General features: G+C 32.7%; 1 long non-coding RNA gene across 1 annotated transcript; it reads right to left on the bottom strand.

Moving 5' to 3' along the window:
- Nucleotides 1-14,172: 14,172 nt before the first annotated feature.
- On the bottom strand, nucleotides 14,173-18,272 carry LOC136275529 (uncharacterized). Its single transcript, XR_010714114.1, has 3 exons — nucleotides 18,185-18,272; nucleotides 14,895-15,119; nucleotides 14,173-14,620 (listed from the first exon to the last, which is right to left on the bottom strand). It is a non-coding gene; the product is annotated as an uncharacterized lncRNA (long non-coding RNA).

Below are 18,272 nucleotides of genomic sequence, written 5' to 3'. Positions count from 1 at the left end.
TCTTTAAGATCGTCTGTTTAGGTGAGTATATTCTCTTCCATTTCAAATAAACTGCCAAGGTTATAGCATTCAAAACACATCCAGCTATGGAGCACATTACCATGAATGTAAAAAAAGCAGTTGTGTCTGTTTCTACCGACATGTCTTTCAACGAGAGCATTTCCAAGACTGACACAATACTGACAAGAGATAGGAATACATTTTATAGATATTTTCATTCTCAAACCAACCAATGAAAGTACAGACAATGTTTAAAAGATGCGTCACAAACAGTTACGATTCTCACTCCAGGTATTGTGTTTCAAAGTTATCCAATCAGATGACATGAGTAAGTGAATAAATTAAAGTGTTTACGTGTGTATATTTACATCTACCAAATAGCGGGTTATGTTTTTTTGTTTTTGTTTTTTGTTTTTTTTTTTGTTTTGTTTGTTTTGTTTTTTGGCAATGTCGGTACCTTGATATCCCGAATGAATCACCAAAGAAAGCATTTTATTGTTTTAATATAAAGCAGAGTATTCTCCGACGTGTGTCTAGACGGTTAAGAAAGATGTACAATTTTCCTTAATGAAAGGCTCTATATTTTTTTAGAACAAGAAATTGTGACAAACATATAAAATGTAGAGAGCAGCTCTCGCTGAATAAAATAAATCACCAAATGCATGCTTAGAGAATGACATACATTTTTCGTCTAAAATTTAATGTTTCAAGACAACGCCAATAAGTTATTGTTCCCAATTTCCAGACTCTGTCATGAGTTTAACAAAGGCACTTTGATAAGTTTTTGTGAAGATATCGCCATATTTTATGTTAAAGGTATATCACAAATGCGTTTTATGAAGAAAACAACATTATGGTAATAGCAATCACCAATGTTTGGGCAAATGTTTTTCTGCTGAGCATGTTGAGAATTATTTTGTGTTTTCCTAAAGTCCTTGAAATGTCTGAAAACAAATCAACGTAATTGCAATTTTAAAATGTTATGAAGCTTGACATAAAGCAAACTGATTTGATTTCATAAGTTTCTAAATATTTCAATTATAAAATTCACAAATGTTAATGGTTTTGTTTTCTTTAAATCTATGTAGGAATATTAAAAGCTAATTTCAATAACAACAACATATTGGCACATCTGTGGAAAATCAAAACGCAGCTCTTAAAGAGGTTAATTACTCTGTTTTTTGAGCCTATATTTTAGGTCATCAAGCCTTATAATTTGAGTGAAAGTTTAAGATTACTAAATGATTTTACTGCATATTGAATGTTTGAAAATTGCGTGTAAACAGGAGAAAATATTAATTATGTGATTTAATTGGGAACCTTTTCTTAATCATTATTCTATTATATTTGTATTACATGTAAATAGAAAAAGTTTTTATGTGGTGCCATTGCTCATTTCAATAAATAAGGGAATAAAGGAAAAGACGATTTATCTAAAAGTTACTCTTACACTGCAGATAGATCATGTCCAATGCATTGTAGCGCCGAAAGAAGCATTTCTGTTTTATATTTTGGTCAAAGCTATGCGTGCATGTAGATTTTAAAATACTTTTATGCTCCTACACATTAAACAAACTCACGAATGTGTTGAAAATTTTATTGATCAGAATATGATTATATACTGATCAAAACATATAAACATTGATGTACATCATATCTAGTACATACCAATAATTCAAGTAGAACAAAATACTGTAACTGTAAGAAACATATGTTAAAACCAACTGCAACATATATAAGATGTAGAGCAGAATATTATACAGATAAACTTTGCATTCAAACACATAAGTAAATTATTTATAACACAAACTGATGGCAGAAGGTGAAATTGCATTTAAGAACTAAAGACTTTTGATTGCAGGAGCCAACTCCTTTAAATGGTCTTCATAAGCTTTCAAGCATATATATATACCCACTTTTCAATTGAAGACTGTCACTAGGTCATCTACAGTGATAAGTTTGCTATGTCTGTTAGTCAAAAATAAAAAAACTTTACATTAAAATCAATTTTTCATTGTGCAGCCAGGTATCGACTAAATAGTGAATTAGTGAATTTAGCGATTTTGACATCGCAAGCCACGATAAAGCTAACCATAGAAAAGGGCTGAAATGATCTACAATAGTTGGTCATAAATGAGTTCGCAAAATGGCTGACGTTTACCCACGTCAAATCATTACCTGGAGTTTTTGGACCAACTATTTCGAACAACAAGGTAAAAATGACTTGACAGATATATGTGGTACTTTGCATATTGTATTACAGCATTGGGAGTAAAATTATCATACAATTTACTTCGTTAAGCGATGTAGAGGCTTTGTTTTAAAAATATAAAGGGAGGCTACTCGAAATGTCAACAAAACTCTTTCTAGGTCACGAAAAAATTCGGGTTTCATTTTTGACCTTTGTACTCGTGTAATCAATATCTTTGCTTTACTTTAAAGATGTTAATGTCTGGACGTTATGTATGCCTACATTTGTGTTGATACTGTTATCGTTAACGGTCTAATTGGACACAGAAATTGTTATCTTTTTAAACAAACTATCAGCGATGTGTAATGTGACGAACAATAAGTGTTGAGAAGCAGTCTAATTACGGTTTTATTCAAAACAATAGACTCTGATCTTGTAGTAAATCAAGCTTTTTGATTCTTAAAAAGCATGTTTTCTAGGTTTTTTCTGAGGACTCATAAAAAACGGTGTTACGGCGGCCATTTTGCGAACTCATTAATGGCACGCGTCCATACTCGTCCGTTGTGTGTTGTCATAAACATATATTCAGAAATATTTATATACACGTTTAGAGAGAGGTAGAAAGGACGGGGGTGGATAAAGGTAGGGATGGCGATACATTTAAGAGAGATTTAAGGCGATAAGGAACAAGAGAATAAACAAAAGGAAAATAAAGGATTAAAAAATGAGCAAAATATGCAAGAGAATAAATTGGGTAATGGAAAAAAATGAAAGATAAATATAGTTAGGCATACATATGTACTTATAATAGTATAACTGGATGAAACGTACATATGTATAACGTTTGATGCCTATCATTCGAGTTAAATTTAAGCAATTGTATTGATTAACATATTGATATCTATATGATATATATGATAACACAGATTAAATTTATTATTTAACTCTTTCGTTTATATTGCGATAAGGGAAATAACTCATAAATAACCTGTGCTCTGGAAATTTTTTTTTTTGGAAAATGTAAAGTACAATGAAATATAAATCAATTTATATATATATATATATATATATATATATATATATATATATATATATATATATATATATATATATATATATATATATTCTCTTAAGTTTTGAACAATTTCTAATCATTAAATTCAATGATATAACCTAAATACACAACCAAGAAATACATTCAAATATGTTAAAAAACTATTTAAATGTTTAGAAATGATTAAATTGACAGAAAGAGACTCAATTTTGTAAATAAAAAAAAAATGTTTGCACCCGACTTCTTCAGAAAAGACACGAGAAGTTGTGGTTGTGCTAAAACAAGCGTACAGTGCAAGATTTCAGCCATTAAAATTGGCCAGAGCAGTGCGTACTTCAAAATTAAACAAAATGTTGGGAAATGGTTTTTAAATACAGGGGAGCGATGTCACCAAACACACTTTAAAAGAGTTTGGTAATTCATTTCATATACAACTCTGAAAAAGGTTTTATAGCAGGTAACTATAAAGAGAAAAATTAGTTTGATTACTGTCCTCAAATAAGTAAGCTTACACTTAAGTAGTCAAGTCTTCCCAATCTGTCAACTAATTTTAAAAGTAAAACAGTGCATAGACCATTATTTTTTTTTATTTTAAAAATCACAAAGCGTACTTTATAAAAAAAAAAAGGAATAAAACAATTATATTTTTGTTCATGTTGTTTTTTCATTCTTTGGCGTTTTCTACTCTTTTGCAGCCAAAACATTGAGGTTTCAGACATACCGGTATTAATTTCAATCGTCTCTTGTTTTAATTACGTCGCTCGCTTTTACAGTACTACTGTGTGTTCAAAACAAACTTACATGTATAATTTTGTTTTGTTATAGTCTATCTATAGTCTCACATGTAACTGTAATTAAAGAATGATAACTCTCTTATTTCAATCGATCAGAGAAATATTTTTAAGGTCCGATGTACATGTATAAATCTTTTACGTAAATATTTTTTGTTCTGCTGGTATTGGTTTAATAGGGCTGGATGGTCGGTGCCATTTTAAGGCTATATTTTCCTCCTTTTTATGAAGACTTCTCTGTAAAGGAATTTGAAAATGTTAAAATTTCAAAGCTAAAATTTTTGGATTTTTTTCTTCGCTAAATAAGAACAAACATAATATGTTTAAAAGGTCACGATCAATGGCCGAGATGTGACAACCATTTGAGGCTCCGCTTTTTTCCGTTTTTTCTTGAAAAAAAGGCTATTATATAATCCAAATAAAAGGTAAATATGTTGATTGAAGCTCTGATCTACAATCTTAGACGGTAAAGTACTTTAAATAGACTGTATAACATGACAATCCAATTTTTAGCTCACCTTATCTGAAAACTCAGGGGTAGGGTGGAGCCGTTTTGAGGCTCAACATAGGAATATATAGAGTAAATCTTCAAAAATCTTCTTCTCAGAAAGCAATTAGCCAGGAAAGCTGAAACTTGTGTGGAAGCATCCTTGGGTAGAGTAGATTTAAAGTTGTGAAAATCATGACCCTCGGGGTTGGATGGAGCCACAATGGGGGTCGACTTTTATATAGGAATATATAGAATAAATCTTTAAAAATCTTCTTCTCAAGAACCATTTGGCAAGGAAAGCTGAAACTTGTGTAGAAGCATCCTCAGGTAGTGTAGAGTCAAGGTTGTGAAAATCATGACTCCCGAGTGTAGGGTAGGGCCACAATGGGGGGACGAATTTTTACATGGGAATATATAGAGTGAATATTTAAAAAATTAATCTTCTCAGAAACAATTATGCCAGGAAAGCTGAAACTTGTATGGAAGCACCCTCAGTGAAAATTCAAAATTGTGAAAATCATGACTCCCGGGGGTTCGGTAGGGGCACAATGGGGGAGGGGGGTCGACTTTTTAAATAGGAATATATAGAGTAAATATTTAAAAATCTTTTCAAGAACCATTTGGGCAGGAAATCTGAAACTTGTGTAGAAGCATCATCAGGTAGTGAGATTTCAACTTTATTCAAATCATGATTCCCGGAGGGGGGTGGGGGGAGGGTTTAGGCTGGGGTCACAAGGGGTGGGGGGTACAAATTTTTACATACGAATATTAAGAAAATATCTTTAAATGTTTTTCTAAATAAATATTTGCCTAAAAAAGCTGTAACTTTATTAAAAGCAACTTTAAAGCAGATAATGTAGATACACATTTTTTTTAAGTCACAGGTTTTAGGAGTAAGGTGGGGCCACATTTGGGACTCAGTTGTACAAAGGAAAACATTTTAATTATTCACAAAAAATGAAATGTGATGATGTTTGCTTTTACTTATATGCAAGCATATTTTTATATTGCTGATTCTTTAAAATTGTTTAAGCTTTGGCCCCTGAACGATTATTGGGCCTCACAAGGGTTTAAGAGTTTGATGTAGGTTTATATCCTGTATATAAACAATTGTTAAGGGTCTTTTTGACAACTGCAATGCTGAATGCGATATGACTATAAAATCATCCTTTTAGAAAAGGGACTTGATTATAAATATAAGAATATCCAGGGGAAACAGATTTTTTTGTATAAGATCTACATGTATTATACCACATTGTCCAGATATTTTGTATTATGACTCCATAACGCTGATTTTATAATGCCTATTGTTTCTCAGGTGAGCGATGTGGCCCATGGGCCTCTTGTTACCGTTTCCTTTAAAAGTGTATCGTAAATACAGCTCACCGTCATGTTCGCTACGTGTCTCACGATCGACCCCGGCATATGCTAAACTTTTTTGTCGTCGGTAGTCGAGTGTGTAGTGCTTAACATTTTAGTCAATTCCTGTGTTTACGTTTGTCAGATCACGCATCCGTATCAATACCTAATGCTTAATTTGCAAATAACTGTAACTGTGCGTGGTGTGTGTTAATGCATTACACCTAAACATTAGGAAAGATAACAAATACATATAAAGACCATTTAAATAAAATCTATTCAGCCTTATAATGCAGCAAAGAGACACTGTCCTGACACCTCAGCAAGCACTGAAGCTGACACCACATCCGATGAATCTGATACTTACTGGAACTCAGTTCCATATTAAGAACACAGCGGAGACGAAAATAAAATGAAAGAAGCTGTGAATATTATTTCCTAGAAGAATCAATAAAAAAAAAGCTCCATCTACGAAACCATAAATTCAAAATTTGCTAAACTTGAAGAAGTTATCGAGATAAAACTAAAATTGAACGAGTTAGATAAGTATACCACACGAACATTTTTAAAATTCTCCGGAATAAACGAGGAGAACACCGACAATGCTATCATCAACATATTAAACAGGAACGGGCCGCAACATCGACATATCGAGGACTGATCGCAATCATCGCGTGGCCCTACCATCCATGGTAAACCCAGAGATATCATAGACTCTTTCCTAAGCTATCGCGATCGCGACCTCGTATATACATTACCAAAAAGAATCTGAAGTCTTACAATAATAACCCGAGCAACAACAGCGAGTGTTCGTTAACGAAGCGCTAAACCGCACTAGGGTCAAACTGTCAGCACAAACTGTGCGCCTTCAGAAAGAAAAGCTAATTTACGGATGCTGAACCATGGACAGCCGAATCAAAATTAAACTATTAAATGGCAACAGTCACCACTACGCTTGAGGATGTGCTTCATCGTGTTGGTGTGTGAGTCTGAGTATGAATATGTGTAATTCTGATCGTGTAACCTATAAAAAGCAGGGATAAACAGTTTAAAGTTAACCCCGCAGGCCTTCCATCTAATTTTTCCAACAGATGCTAATTGCAGCTGTAAAATGCTGTTGGTTATTTACATGTATATGTAACCTGCCACTATTATATACACTTTCCGTCTGTAGTCTCTGCATTTGCATTTCCTTTTTCTGAAATATCATGGCTGACATGTTGCGAAATCAACAAATGTAAAGTCTACAAGCTGTAATATAATAGCTCTCCGGAATTTTTTTATCAACGGTGACGTCATAGTTTCCATATATGGCCATGTCAAAATTCGACAAACTTGTAGACTATACATTTGTCAATGTGTATCATGTCAGATGTGCTATTGCCGAGCCTGAAGATACAAATGCAGAAACTACGGATTGAAAGTGTGCATAGTTGAATGTTTAATTAACTGATGAAAATAATAAAGCTGCAAATTGTGCATCATGCGAAGGAACTGAGTCAAATCTTACACGTGTTTATGCCCGAGTTTTATAGGTTACACGATCAGAATTACATATATTCAGACTCACACACCAACACGATTACATATTCGGATTTGCAAGTTTACATGTCTGCATGGATTTTTGAACACGATTACCTTCCATATGATTAATGTTTATGATTACAATATGCTAGCACTGTTCGCTGTACAATTTTTCACGTACACATTTAGTTTTTATATTTTACCTTTTCTGTGGGTTTTTAACCGGGTTTTCCAACGAAAAAATCCGGTTAATAAAATGGCGAAAGTGGCGGGCGGGCGGCTGCCAAAAGGTTACCCTCATTGTACGGATAACTCGTCCTACAGTATTTAAGATAGGAAGATGTTCTTTTGCAGATCAGTTGTACATATATCAGAGATGTGCTTATTGCTAGGATTTTGATTTCTGATAATTTGTGTAAAAAATACCAGCTTTTGAACTTAGTAATTTTTTGGCAAAATATTGCATATAGGGTACCCCTATTGTACGGATGACTTCTACAGTTTTCAAGATAGGAAGTTGTACTTTTACAGATCAATTGTACATATATTAGAAGTGTGCATATTGCTAGGATTTTAATTTCTGATAATGTATGAAAAAAAATACCAGCTTTTGAACTTAGTCATTTTTTTGGCAAAATATTGCATATAGGGTTCTCAATTTCACTGGATACGGTAGGAATTGTTTATCAGTTTAGGGTTGACATGGATTATGGATACAGTTCACATAAAAGAAACCAAGTTTGCTGTCACATTGACAGCTTTTCACTTGTGTTTTTGGTTGCACTTGCAAGATGATTTTACCTGCGTTCCTTTATATCTTTTGTCGTTGTTCCGGACGGTTACTGTTGTCAAATCATGTATTTACCTGTAATAGAGATTTTGATATCTTTTCCGATGTCTCTGCTGGTACATACATTTTCCCACCAAATTTTATGCATATTATTTTTTGCTTGTACGGATTTGGTTCTGTGTTCATTGTCAATCTATTTAAATATAACCGATAATAATACACAACTTGTGACTCATAACTATGCTTCTTTTTTTCACGTGAACTTATCAATGTTTGATACCTATTAATAAACATATGAAGTCTGATTGTAAGCCCTGGGTATTTATCAACTTTATATTTTTCTCCTTGTATGTTATGATTTACTTCGTTATTTATTCTAATATTCATTATTTTGTTACTGTAGTTCAGTATCTCTTAATACTAATGGTTGTATTGAAACAAACCCAGTCCTGCAAGACTAAGGACATTGAAAATAGCACAAAACAATGTGTGTAATTTACTGTCAAAAGTTAACATCATTGCTGCAGAACTATCCAATTTTGATATTATTACCATTAGTGAAACATATCTTGATAGCAGCATTGATAATAATTCCTTAGTAATCAGTGGATTTATCCAGCAAGGTGTCTTTATAGAGATAAGCGTGGGGGTGGTGTGGCAATGTATATTTCTGAAGAATTTGTATAAATTAAATATGAATGTAGAGATTTGCAAATTATTAATCTAGAAATACTTGATCAAAGATACATCTTACCACAAAGAAGATCCTTGTTGGTGTACTGTATAGGCTACCTAATTCACTAGCTGACCATTGGAACATATTTTGCTCAAATATTGAAATGCAACTTACCTCTTTTTTAAAAGGGAGATTTTAATGTCAATATAATCAGACTTTACAGTTTAAGCTACTTTTTCAAAGGTTTGGCCTCTCAAACTTGATACACGAGACAATCAATTTTACTATACCCTAAGGTTCATGTATAGATTTCATTATAACAAATGACTCTAGTATTGTTCAGTATGATAGTTTTGTCAATCCTCCATGTTGTAGTACCCACTCTATAACAGGGATGGAAGTTAGGTTTCATGTCATGAAACAGTATGATAATCAGAGGGGGATAAAGGACTTCCACGATACTTATTATGTTGGTCTTAGCAACAAAGTGGGAGGAAGAGGTTTTTGATGTTGAAAATATTACTGAAATAAATTTACAAATTATAAAAGCTCGTGCATTAAAAACATATTCCTACCAAAGTTATACCATTCGTCCTAGGGACAAAGCATTCATGAACAACACTCATCATGTTCCGCATTGTTCATTTTATTTTATACAATGTATATTAAAGTCAGAGTATTGAGTACAACACTTCACTAAACTAATATATTAAACAGTCAAAAATTACTCAAGTAATTTCAAGCTGCCAAATCCGGTCACCTTCCTGTGCAATTTGCTTCTGCTTGTAAAACACGTTAAGACCTGACAAAATTGGATTTCAACGAGAGATGGAAATAACATCCGATTCTTTTATGGCGAGGGAAGAAATGCTTATTGAGGAACTACTTCCAAACACGATATTCATGTGTTTGTTTTTGGTGGTCGGAATAATCGGCAATTTAATAGTTATCTGCATTTATCACATCAGGATGTATGGGAAATGTGGCGAGGAAACCCGTCTCTGCATTCTTTTTCTGGCGTACAGCGACCTTATAGCATCTACTTTGGCGTCATCATTTGGCATCGGCATGAATTTCCACCCGCTTTCATTTTATAATAACTTTGCTTGCAAGAGTGTTTGGTTTATAACAACAGTTTGCGTATTTGCTTCCGGTCTAATTTTGGTTTTGATATCCTTTTACAGATTTTCAGCAGTTTGCCGACCTCAGATGAAACGCTTTGATATGGCACGGACAAAATTTATGTTGTCCATTGTGTTAATTTTTAGCGTTATGGTATCTGGGCCCTGCATATTTCTGTACGGAATTTCTTGTACATCAGTGGATAGTGACCAAAGTGTTTCTGAGGGACAATGTGGGAGAATATATAAACGACAAAGCATGTACATATATCATCTGATTTATGACATCGTGGTTATAACTGTCGGAATTTCAGGAATAACCTTAATGAGCATCTTTTACGCATTGGTTGGGCGGGTAATTATTCGGCAGATAAACTTCCGGAAAACGTTGCAAGTCCAGCAGAAATATTGCCAAAAACAGAAAAAAGACACCAAAGAAAATCTAGGCAATGCGGAAGTTAGCAATACAGTCAGTGGTGTGTCATCGTCAAGAACTAACCCATCGAATCAGAGCAGTGATGTCACCACGGGCCAGTTGCTATCTACTACTCATGAAGAAGAAAACGAAAATAAAAGTCAAATTAAGGAAACAATTAACAAGTACAGATTTTCATTAATGTTCTGTATTATTAGCTTTGTTTTTGCTTTGTCCTATACACCAAGAGTATATGTTATGATTCGAGAATTAATCAATATATCATTTTGGGACCAAATTTCGCCACTAGAATTTAGAATAAGTTTATTTCTATACAGGATGTATATCATTAACAACGTCAGCAATTTCTTTTTATATCTGATTTTTGACCTTAGATTTAGAAAAGAAGTTAAAAATTTGTTCCGTTTTCAACGTTAAAATCAAATGATAGTATAAGTATTTGTCACGTACATTTGTCACTTTTTTCTTGAGAAGATTCTTTAAATACTTAAACATTTATTGTAAACCTTTTCATTTTTACTACTTCATTGAAATGAAATATGATTCCGAGATCGATTAGTATATATAATCCATTATTAATACGTGCAAGCAAAAAAAAAAAAAAACAAAAACAAAAAAACAACCAAGGCAACGCTAAGCGGAGCATCCCATCGCGATATGACTTATTGTCGGAGGAATGCACTATTTAGGGAAAATACATGTAAATGTATCATATCAGAATAAATATGACAGTATTCGTATTCTTTAAACCATTTTGAATTCATAACTTCTATTTTATCCCAATCCCTAAGCTTTGTGGTTTATAAATTTGGAGGGGAGGGGGAGGTTACATTTAATTACGTGGTTGTACAGTTTTCCTATTTCTAGCAGAAACTCAACACACATGCTTTAAAGTTTAATAATTAAGATTCATTTAGTGACATCTATTATTATATAGGCATACATAAAAGACCCGTATACACTATGAAACGTAGATAACGATCTATCGATCAGTAGTCTGCTCTGATGGACTGCTTGTTTCGATGTAAATCGGATGACTTTAATCTCTTGCCCGCTTCAGCTTTTAACTACATGTATGTGCAATCTTCTAACCCTCCAATACTACAAAACATTTGTTTTTTACCTTTACTAGATTTGAACCCCCCCATTTGATTTGAAAGCATACGGTAGCCATTTACTTCAAGTCTTACATAAAATCACCGGATATCTCTTTTGTCAAGTCGTATACTTAAGATTCCCGTTTTAACTGCGGGTTTTGTACGATACTTTAAAAATACTTTAAAAAATATTTAATCAATTAACTTGTAAATCAATAGAGTTTGTCCATTTACCATGCCAAAGAAGTGTACAAAGTTTGATAAACATTCGTGTCTTTGAATTTTGCTAAGAAGCTGAAAATGGACACACATACATACATACATACACACACACGCACAGCAGCAATGCTATAACCCCCTCGCAACAAGTTGCGCAAGGGGATAAAAATTCACAATACTCAAAAAGATATAAATCAAACTAATTAGATGAGTAAACTAAACGTTTGAATACTGTGGAATCATTTAAATTCTTGGGGGCCAAAATTCTTGGAAGGCCGGTTGTTTGCTTATTCGGTAGCATGTAAATTTCGTGGATGCGTCGGTTTTCATTTTCAATATGAGAGGAAACTCTAAATTGGTTTTTGTCGAGGATGTAAGTTCGTGGGTGAGAGCTACCCACGAATACCACGAAAATTGAGCCTCTACGAATTCTAATAATTCCACAGTATTTGATTTTAAAGTTAATAGGGGAAAGATTAATTGTGATATTTTCACATACAGTGCTTTACTATTGGACCCTTAAATCTGACTAAAAAGCTAAGGTTATGCTACCCAGATTTTTGATGTGTTAAATTAGTCAAATACTTATGGTATTTATTTACAGTAAATCCTGTTAAATACGAGAATTTCATCCTGCAATGTACAATCAAGATTATCAATTCTTGTGTTATATATATTTCAATGTGTTTTACATGTATATGAAAATATTTATATGTATTCCATCAGTTTGCTTTTTATTAATTGTTTTATATTTAACATTATTTTAATTTTTGTTTCATTTACTAATTGATGAGTATTACATCAATCACTTAGAAAAAAGCTGTTCTTTTAAATGCAACTTTGTGTATGTGATATACATGTATATTAAAATAAATAATATACTAATGAGTCTCCCACCCCCACTCCGATTTTTAAATCACCAATCGGACCAAGATGTCACAAACTAATTTATCGAAATCAAAAAAATTTTTGCTTGTCAAAGGTTTCCAATCCGAACTCTACTTTAATTTTTTAAATTATATTCAAATCTAAAAATACAAATTGGGTTTTGTCAGTATTTTTAGTGAGACGTCCCAAATGATTGCCCTAAATGTTGTTTATATCTTTGCGTCCGAGGGTATTCTTTATCATACATTTGCCTGACAGTACATGGGACCTGTAGATGTAATACTAAAAAGGCGTTGTCCTAATGAACTTCAACTCCCACACTTTTGGCAAAGGAACATCCTTACCAAATTAAGGCGTACAGCTGGTGTGGAAGCACGTTTCAGTGTAGCTGCAGGTCTGTAGGTCCCGGCCTGAAAAAATTCAGATGGACGACTGCGAGCTACAGTGCCACCCATTAAATATCGAATCGTTCACAAAAAGTACTCTAGTTTTGGACTGATTAACCTTATTCATATACAAAACTAAGTTAATAGGACAAAATGACTGGCAGACAGATGGTAAGAGAGCGATAAAGACTATTGAGAGTCCCCTTTGGTTTAGCTGGTGAGGGACTAAAAAGTAAAACACACCATTTTTTCTGAAAACTCTACGTACATTTGCAAAACATAGGGACTTCATTCAACTTCCATTCATTGTGCAATGAAGGTTTTTTTGTCGTGCCAGCACCTACATTTACTCTGACAGATAATTCAATTTTCAGTCTAGCAACTCAATGAAGCAGTGGCAGTTCACTTAGCTGTATTAGTTTTTCTCACTCCATTGTTTTTGGTGTTTTGATGATGACTTTTATATCAGACTTAGTCAAGATTCAAATAGTCTGTATGATATAACACTTTTTCGGATAATTAAGCCGATATTAAGGTGATAATTTTGCACCAGCTAAAAATGCAGTTTTGGAAGAAAGAAAAAAAAACCCAAAGAACAAATACAAACAACAACCTATATATTTTCATCAATATCAAAAGAGAGACCATTGCCTAAAAAATTTTATAACCATTTAATTTTGTTTTTATTGCGTCTTTTTTGGTAGGTGAGATATAAATCTAAAAAAAAAACTATTAAAGAAAAGGGAGAAATAATTTTCCCACATAATAACTTAAAATTTAAAAGAATTCCTGTAATATAAAAGAATTTTTCAAAGGTTAATATATCACCTTATAGGTGCGATACATTAATAACAAACGTGGTTATAAACTCTCCAAGCAACGGTCTATCATATGACAATTTGAATTTTTCGAATGACGATTGCAAAAATGCCACATTGGAACTGGCATCATTTTACGTCGCAGTGGTTTTTTTTTTTTTTTATATGTAATTGGCCAACCTAGTGATTTATAAATATTTATGCATTACTAACTTACATGTATAAATATACGTCAGAACGTATTTTAGTCATTTTTAAAAACAATGAAGTCAATTGATTTTATTCAGCTAAAAAATCACAATGATAAGATCAAATGATACCTTTTCCAAACTCAAAATAACCACAAAGTTATTCAGTACAAAAACTACAATGTGAATATCATAACAAGATTCTACTAATATGAACTCGGCTCCTACAGTGTACGTTATGTTAGAACAATGTATATATCAAGTAAGAGCGTTGCTTCATGATCCAAACAAAAGAATATAGTACATTATACATAGATAGTAAATCTTAAAGCAGTCGATAAGCTATTTTTACAACAAATATCATACAAACGGGTTTTTCATTTGCATAAACTGTAGACCTCTACCTCACAGAGCTGAAGAAACTCACGACCGGAAACAATCTGAAGACGAACATAGCGCCCTCTACACGTTCCTTGGCATGTCATGTTCACTACCTGATGCGATGTTCCCGGTCCTTTAAAAAATCCGCAGAAACAACCGAAGTTTGTACCGTCCGTCCCAACTGTTACATTCAGGTCATGCAACCTTAATTCTTTGATAATGAAACAAAAAGCATTATTATACACGTGTAATTTTACTTACACAAATAATACTTTAAGGATCCTCGACACCCCGTGACGTCTACTTTTAATGACAGTGCGTCACAAAATGGCGATTTTAACGCATTGTGGAACTATTGCCAAAATTTGTCGTCTCTGTGATTTAAAGGCGAGAACAAGAGGAACTTTTAAAATTAGTTTATGAAATATAAATCTATTTTTATATAAAATATGTGTTACTCTTTGACACATATTGCAGTACTATACCTGAAGTTTTTCTATTTGTGAAAACAACACGCCCGACATGAAATCTGTCCAGAAGATCAATTGTTAAAAAAGGATATAGCTCTTTATTGGTCACTGCACACTCGGTATCATCCGGACGTACTTCTCCATTCACTGCGAGGCTACCGTTACCAAGGCGCTGGAACGCATACACTGGATCGGCAAACACCGAGCTCATTGTTGTGGGACTGTGCAGTGCAAGATTATCTAAAACGATAATATTTTAGATTAAGATAAGAACATTAAAGCACTTTTAAAAATATTATATCATTGATGTCTCTCACATTTTCATCAAAAGACACTGGCATTATAACTATTAATATTACAAATTATAACTTATCGAGACCATGTCTTCCTCTCCGATGTTTTTGTTTTATATAACATTTTTTACAATCCCATAAGATCTTCGCTATGATGCTAAATTAGACCGACATAGATCTAAAGAGGTCTTCTTTTTTGAGATAAAGGGAATTTTTCAACCCTTAAAAGATCATCACCAGAAAAAAATTAAAATATACCGGCATGTTAACCTTTCTTCTTTTTCGAATTTATGGAATTTACGCTTTGAGTTAAGATTGACTTGATAAAGGAAATATCAGTGTAGATAAGATTTCTTCAATACTATAAATATAGGAAAGCGTATATGGGTATATCCCTCTAACTATTTTTAGAATTGGTAGGACAACAAAGTAGTGCCTTTAGGCAAAATAGTTGCAGAGTGTATATACATTTATTGGGACATTTTAATTCAAAATGCTTGTCAATGACATATGTCAGAAAAGAGGATTTGCAATTTTAAAAGCAAGTGTGAAAATTGAATTATCATTTGAAGAAAAGAATTGAAATTGTTTGATGTACACTCTTTCCAAATTTGTGAAATTCCCTACTTTTACTTTCATTTTCAGAGTTTTTCAATACAGACGCATTTTGCCGGAAAACGAATCTGACTTCACTCCACGAAATTTTAACAGGAAAGAGACAATTTGATGAGCTTTTAGTCCCTCGTTGCTGAATGAAAATTAGGGCCGGAACTATAAACCCCAACGTTACCATTACCGCCTATGGAAAATGCATTAGTGGACTATACCCATATGATGGAAAATTCATATAATTACAGCGTTGTTTATGTATAAAATAGGGGAATTCCTTTTAGCTCTTGAAGTCCAATTGAACATCTAAATTGCACGAGCCTTGTTTACATGTACCTAACAAAAAATTGTAGGTCTATATCTCAGTTAAAACTTAACAACCGTTGATAAAAATTTTGGCTGACCTCTGGGAATACCTGAACTCAGCATTGTGAATATTGATAACGGAAAAGAGAAATTTGAGGGGAAAAATTGTCGCAGTAATGTTAAGGCGTCCCGATACTAAAATACGGCTGGAAAACGATATTATTTGAATCATCGCAAAAATTATTTGATCGGGAGTATTTCTTAAAATCTATGTTACATTTATTGACACCGATGTTAAGGTCAAGATCTCGTAAATGATTCCAGAGTGTCTTTTTTGTGCTAGAACCATTATGACGTCATAATTGATTTGATTAATCTTTTCCCGTATTTTACGGCTTTAAGGACGTTATTTACTCAGGGTTTGAGTTCTCAAATCCGGATTGTTAAGAAATTCAATTTCATGAGTAACATTTGTTTTAAATACAAAAAGCCTTTATGATGTGAATTATTATTGAAATAACCATCGATATGTTTACTAAATTATGGAATAAGGCTCTGACAAATTTTGACTTTTAGCAAAACAGAGGAAATTCGGGCTTAATTTTTCAGATTTTGTTTTCCACTGAAATATTTTTGGTAGTTCTATAATATTTAAAGTAAAGATTTTATCTGTTAGTCAACATAATTTTGCATATTTTCTGTTGGTTTTATCTTGCTTTTTCGTTTAGATAATCCTATGGCACACACTACAAAAATATTGAAAAATGCTTAAAAATGATAAAAGACACCATATCTCAAAATTTTGATCATTGACCTCATATACATTTCATGCTAGCAGAAAAAGGTCAATATACTTAGTTTAATATATAAATGTTTTAGCATTATCATCATTCAGTTTTTTGTTATATTGAATCAAAAATGGGTAGTAATTTGAAAACTGATAGAGGAAATTCGGACTAGAATATCTATAAAAATTGTGAATGAAAACTTAATGCTTTGTATCCATTTAATGTCACCACCATTCATAAACTGTATTTCATTTGTTAAAGAGTTAAGCAATTTGTATTATTTTCATAATTAAGAAAATCTCAATCATAGAGTAAAATTTTTTTTTTGGATTTTTCTTAAATTTTCAAAAAATATTCAACTCATTCAACTCAACCCATTAACTCAAAAAGTAGGTGACCTACTTTTTTGAAAGTGAAGAATAACACTACCATGTAAGGTCTATAACACATAATAGTTGGTTTGTCATTATCATCAGTGGAATTTTTTTTCATTCTGAGTAAACGTCATCCTTAAAGGAATTATGTAGAAAATAAAACAATATTTTGACATTCTTTATTTAATCACGGGAAAAGTAATCCCGGTACCTATGTTTAATTTGACATCATTTTAAAGAGGTCAAGAGCTTGTTTAATGCCGTTTTTGGAGAGACTAGGCAATCTAGATATATTTCATTAGTCAAAAATGGACAAAACTCTGAAATTTGTTACTTTTGTCCTTTATATTTCATAGAAAATGGTTGTTTAAACCATGATTTGTCAGCGTGTTTATCAAAAATTTAAGCCCCGGTACACCCTATGAAACAAAGATATTGTTATGAAACATCATTAAAAGAATTTATATATAGTCTTTTACTTAAAACAAAGCTTTAAAACTGCCGATTATTTGATACTGGTTTTTAATATAAATGAATTCTGTACGTCTAGTATTAACGGCCGCATCTATGTAAAGGAAACGTGCGGTTTTATTTGAGGACTGAATTCAATTTTTATTTGTTTTATACGATATAAAATGGTTTGGGGCAGTTTACGCTTTATAAACCGTGCTCGATATAAAACAAATAAATATTGAATTCCCTGAGAACTATCGACAGGAATGCAGATCGTGACGTCAAAGTTAATTAAGACGTCATATCGTATGAAGTACAGACAAGTGATTTTCTACATATCGCTGTAAAATCCATCGGGAAGCCTTAAAACATGGCCGCGGTGATCATGCCTATCTTTAAAAAATGTGTACCTTGGACAACAAAGATACATGTATGAAATAGCTTTTTAAACAGATGTCAGTGCTTTGAGTAATAACACTTACTGTTCTTGCATATTCCTTGAGATCTTAAGAAGAATCCGTCTGGGCAGTCTTTGTTCTGTTATAATAAATACAAGCATGTTATCGTTCA

Source organism: Magallana gigas, chromosome 5 (genome assembly GCF_963853765.1).
Source record: "Magallana gigas chromosome 5, xbMagGiga1.1, whole genome shotgun sequence".
NCBI classification, from domain to species: domain Eukaryota; kingdom Metazoa; phylum Mollusca; class Bivalvia; order Ostreida; family Ostreidae; genus Magallana; species Magallana gigas.
This window is presented reverse-complemented; position numbering and strand designations above follow the sequence as displayed.